The sequence below is a fragment of the Macrobrachium nipponense genome, chromosome 9 (assembly GCF_015104395.2).
Source record: "Macrobrachium nipponense isolate FS-2020 chromosome 9, ASM1510439v2, whole genome shotgun sequence".
Classification (NCBI taxonomy): Eukaryota; Metazoa; Arthropoda; class Malacostraca; order Decapoda; family Palaemonidae; genus Macrobrachium; species Macrobrachium nipponense.
This window is the reverse complement of record NC_061110.1, coordinates 57033029-57039028: the sequence shown is the minus strand read 5'-3', so window position 1 is coordinate 57039028 and position 6000 is coordinate 57033029. Positions and strand designations below refer to the sequence as shown.

Genomic DNA, 6000 nt, shown 5'->3' with positions numbered 1-6000 from the left:
GCAACTAAATTGTTTTCCAAAATAATTCTTTCGGTAATAAACGTCCATCAGCTGATTCTAAACGTAAACAAAAAGACAAAACTAGATTTTTTATTGCTGTATTTTGCTGGTTTATACATTAATATTATAGTTGGGTGCTGTAATCTTTACAGTAAATCATGTTTTTTTATCATAAATATGTTTCATTCACAAAATAGATATACTATGTACTTTTAGTTTGGTGCAGCAGCCAAATCATGAAAATGGAAAGAATTGTTAGGTAATATACTTTTGTTTGCTGATCTGATGAAGGGGAAATTGAAGATAGGAATAATAACTTTGAAACTGTCCTTGAATTTAGTTTAAGGTGATAGTTGAAGACATATTTGTGCTTGAACTAAAGTAGGCAGTTATAAACATGAAATAGTGGTCTTGGGTGGGTTAATTATTAAAGTAGGCAGTTTAAAGCAATTTTTTAGGTGGTATCAGGATAACACGGGTATTTACTTACACGGGGGGTTTCTGGCCCTATCCCCCGTGATTATCGAGGCCCTACTGTAATTCAAATACTTGCTGGCCAGTTTTGCGACTCGAAACAGTGGCTTCACAAAAGGAGAACTGCGATTGCCGACGTCTTCTTGACTCCGTATTGCAGAAAATAATGTCTATCTTGATACTTTGAAGGGCAGGAACTCCCCAAAACCTTTAGCAGAACGTCTCTTCTCTGAAGTCTCGCTCCAACGTCGAAATAACTCGGTCGTACACTCTTAAGACGACTTGACCAGAATTCAACCAACTCTCGAGCGACTTTTCCTCTGATCCTTCGTCCTGGTTCTCTCCTCTTTTATCTCTCTCTGATGATCTCTGCTGCTGATCTCTCCTGTGTGACTAACTGATGATCTCTACTCTGTGACTAACTGATGATCTCCCGTCCCCTACTTCGTCCATCGTATTTATACGGCATCCTTGGGTGGGGCCTGCAGCGAACGTCACAGACTCCCGAGATTACCGGAACGATTTAGAAGTTTTCTCGACGAAGTATTGCATCAGAAGTCGCAGCGTTTCTCACGACACTTCGGTGCCTGTCAAGTTCCACAAAACTCCTGCCAATTCTAGAATCCATCATGAGAACAGGCGCTTCCAACACACGCGCGAAAGCATCCTTGCTGCAGAAATTCTTCTTGAAGATGCGTTTTCCTTTCCTTTATCTTTCTTTGCTGTGAAGCAATTACCGTTACATGTCCCCCCCAAAAAGAGAAAAAAAAATGAAATCAACTGATTTTTATTTTTTTTTTTTCTAGAGAGAAACAAAGGATTAAACAGCAGGGGAACAATTCTGCATAAAGCTTTAATACTTCTCCATTCACTCAACCACTCGTGCCAAAACAGAAAACGGTCATTAGGCTACTCAGTCTGAAAAATCTCTAGAGAGCTACCTGCTATAACATTATCCTTCTCTCTTACTTTTTCCATTTTCTGAACTCTTATTAAAACTTTGAAAGTCTAAAACACCTCTTGCATTTTCTCAAAACTAATTTATCTTAGTAACACACATCGAACACTGGCGGTGGCCAAGGTACGGGGCGTTTTTTATAATTCTGAAGCAAGTTTACATTCATTGACTTTGCTCTACTCTTACCCATATTAATTCTATAGTGTATATTTCCCCTCTTCTCTAACACTGAAAAAGGACCTTCGAACTCGTAAGGTAAAGTGGAACCTTCTTTCTGGACTATTACTAAAACTTTATCTCTTACATACAAACTTCTCTTTTTTGCTCTAAGATCATGTTTCCGTTTAGTCCCCTCTTTTTTGCTCTAAGATCATGTTTTTCCGTTTTAGTCCCCCTTGACCCCATTCTCCTTCGCTAGTTGCCAACCATCTCTTAGATTGTTTTTATAACACTCAAGATAAGTTATGTAATCTTCTCTACCCTTACTTCTAGACAAAGGTCTGACTATATTGATAAATACATTCTCGAAAGATTCGCCTACTGAAGGAATATTACACAACGGAACTCTGGGAATTACTTAAATCAGTTTCCCGGCAATTTGATATTCATGACAGCTTAAAACATACCTCTTCATGTCACTTCTCATTTTAGGCCAAAAGTACACCCTACTAATAGACCTGAAAGTTTTATTTACTCCTAAATGTCCTTGCTCATCATGTGCTAACTTCAAAACTAGTTCATGAAGCTTCCTAGGAACCACTAATTGTTCGGTGTTTTTACCTTTACTACCTGACTTAGGATGAACATAACGACATAAAACTTTGTCCTCTACACAAAAAGTTTCCTTACACACATCATCGAGATCATCATCCAGCTCACACTCAAAAATTCGGGTTAGTGTCTCATCCTATTTCTGTAACTTGACTAGCTCATCCTTATCCAAAACGTTAGAGCCCAATTCATCACTGTAACTAGTACTAGATACCGGTACATTTACTACGTTACCCTCGACAGCTACATCTTCCGTTTGGCTATCACTGTCAACAATAGAGTCAGGTTTCTTAGCCACATTCATGCCAAGATCAACCTCGCTACCTCTATCACACTCATTCGAATCCACGAACTCACTCTCGTTTGAATCCACGAACTCACACTCGTTCGAATCCACGAACAAATTATGACCGTAGTCTGTCAGTATCTAAACCCGACCTAGTTACTACTACCATTTCAGGCACTGGAATATCCCTCACAACAGGATTCACATTCTTGGATAAAGCTAAGTCATTACCAACAATAATGTCAACGCCATCCACGGGCAAACTGTCAACCACTGCAAGTTTCACTTCTCCTGACACTACCTGACTTTCTAAATTCAACTTCAACAAAGGACAAAGAACACAAGTGTTAGGAAATCCACCTAAAATGACTTTCTCTTCCATATTGATTTCTGCCCTGTTTGCCACACTCTCTCTCCTAATCAGTGAGACAGCAGCTCCTGTGTCTCGAAGCAAGACCACTTCCCTCGAATCAACTCCTCCAAGAGAGGAAACTACGCCTTCTGACAAAAATTCACCAAAAATTTTCCTAGTTTCTCTCATCACATCATTCCTACTTGACGAAAGGTTAACTAGAGACACTGGTTTCTTACCGTCCTTCCTTTCGACTGCACAATGTCTCACTAAATGGCCTTTCCCATTACATCGGAAACAAGTTAATTCTGAGCCACTAGATGCCACTTTACTCTTACAAACCTTAGACGTATGACCAGGTTTTCCGCATGTTTTAACAGGAAAAGTCACTTTTACTCGCATTGCTATTACTTGAACTGAAACCTTTACTGCTTTGTACTCTACCAGACGAAGGATCATTTTGTTTCTTGCTAACACTCAAATTATGAGTTAGACTATATTCGTCAGCTAGCCTAGTTGCTCCTGCAAAAGATACTTCTCGCCTATCCTCTATATACTGTAAAGCTTAATCTCAGGGGAAACGTTATCTTTGAAATTTTCTAACAACACTAAAGTTCTTCAAACCATCAAAATCCTTGACTTTAGCAGAAGTTAACCAATAAAAAAACAGCCTATCTATCTTCTTACCATATTCTACATACGTAATATTTTCATCCTTTCTCAAATTTCTAAATTTCTTACGGTACGCCTCCGGTACTAACCTGTACGCGCTAAGAACAGTTTCTTTTACAATATCATAATTATCACATTCCTCCTTAGACATGTAACTATACACAGTAAGTGCCCTACCGCTCAAAACTGACTGTAAATATAAAGTCCACATTTCTTTAGGAGAACCTACTCGTTCCATTAACTTCTCAAAACACATGAAATATGTCGTAACATCTTCCTCATCAAACTTTGGTACTAATTTCAGCACTGCACTCATACCTAACCTATCAGTTTCGTTTTCGTTCTCGCCTGTCCGATTGTTACGAGTACTTTCCCTTAACCGAGCAAATTCCCAACTCATGCATACATTCTTTTTCTCTCTCTTCCTGTTGCATTACCAACATTTCTCTCTCTTGCTGCATTTTCATTACTTCTCGCTCTTGCTGTATTTTTATTGCTTCTCTCCCTTTCTCTTGCTGCATTTCCCTCTCAGCTGCTCTTTCCTCTCTCTCAGCCGCTCTTTCAGCTCTCTCATACTTCTCTCTTTCTTTCTTTTCAACATACTCACGGAGATCATTCCCCTCTAGAGCTAGTAGCTAACCCGACTCGATAAATTCTTTCACCATCTCACTCATTCTGGCTCTTTCTATATCCTCCCTGTTTCAAACTGTTAGTACTAATCCTGGCAAGGTCGCCACAATGTTACGGCCTCTGAGAGAGAGGTCCGCTTCAGGTTCGATATGAAATAAAAAAAAAAAAAATTCAACACCAACAGTTGAAACTGGGGATACGAATATAGAAAGAAACACTAACACAACAAAGGTTTATTTACAAGCTTACTAACAAAGATAAATGTAGAATGGTATCTCCTATTTACATAAAGAGGCAAAATCTTACAATGCGTGAACTGGGGGAACAGTGAGGTAATTCAAATACTTGCTGGCCAGTTTTGTGACTTGAAACGATGGCTTCACAAAAGGAGAACTGCGATTGCCGACGTCTTCTTGACTCCGTATTGCAGAAAATAATGTCTGTTCTTGATACTTGAAGAGCAGGAACTCCCCAAAACCTTTAGCAGAACGTCTCTTCTCTGAGGTCTCGCTCCACGTCGAAATAACTCTGTCGTCCACTCCTGAAGACGACTTGACCAGAATTCAACCAACTCTCGAGCGACTTTTCCTCTGATCCTTTGTCCTGGTTCCTTCTTCTTTTATCTCTCTCTGACGATCTCTGCTGCTGATATCTCTGTGTGGACTAACTGATGATCTCTTACTCTGTGACTAACTGATGATCTCCCTTCTCCTACTTCGTCCATCGTATTTATACGGCATCCTTGGGGGCGGGGCCTGCGGCGAACGTCACAAACTCCCGAGATTACCAGAACGATTTAGAAGTTTCTCAACAAAGGATTGCATCAGAAGTCGCGGCGTTTCTCATGACACTTCGGCGCCTGTCAAGTTCCACAAAACTCCTGCCGATTCTAGAACCATCATGAGAACAGGCACTTCCAACACACGCGCGAAAGCATCCTTGCTGCAGAACTTCTTGAAGATGCGTTTTCCTTTCCTTTATCTTTCTTTGCTGTGAAGCAATTACCGTTACACTGTGGTTCGGCTTGATTTTAAATCAGCCGCCATTAGTTATTTGCGCTGCCACCCGGATGGATAGCACCATTTATTGTTTACAACTTCAAGACTGCACAAATTATGCCATATCTCCTTTTTTATTATTAAAATAGTTGTTAGTAATGAAAATATGTGAAGTAAAAATATGTTTTTTATATTAATGTTAAAGGAATAAATAAATTTGTAAAAATATCCACTTAAAAAGGCTCTACCAAGTCAAAACTTTTAATCCACACAATGAAATATTTGGCATGCACGAATTCCTCACTCTGTGCTTGAGATAAGTAATACAGTTTTGATAATTTCTTTTATGTGACTGTGTATCTACGTATTCGATATGCCACCCATGAGATCATATGATGCTAGAGGTAAGAAGCACAAGCATAAATCTTTATCTGTGCTAGAAAATGTTTATTACATTAGCGAAAAGTTTACTCATTTCCCTCAATAGATGGCGCCGATCTGCTTTGTTTACATTTTGTCGGTGACAGTCAAATGCACTGTGATCGCCGAAATTCATCCATTATTTTTTTTCATCCCACTATCCTCTACAATCAAAATAAATGATGAAGAAACTAATAGCGATAATTATGAAGGTGCGAAATTTAGGATATGAAAGTCACTGATGATAATATGCAAATTCTGAGAAGTATAGTACTGTAGTTGATTACAATTAGGCTAACTCAGGAATGTAGGCTAAATGTGTTAAATAAAGTACACTAAAGAAAATTATACAGTATAGCGTTATGAAAAGATGAGTTAAAATATATGAGTAATTCTTCAAACCGACTTCTAGTGGCCTTACTAACAACACCACTTCTTG

At 38.9% G+C, this 6000-nt stretch overlaps 1 protein-coding gene across 1 annotated transcript in view; it reads left to right on the top strand.

The window, feature by feature from the left end:
* Positions 1 to 6000, top strand: part of LOC135218331 (3'-5' RNA helicase YTHDC2-like) — a 789914-nt gene that overhangs the window by 184282 nt on the left and 599632 nt on the right.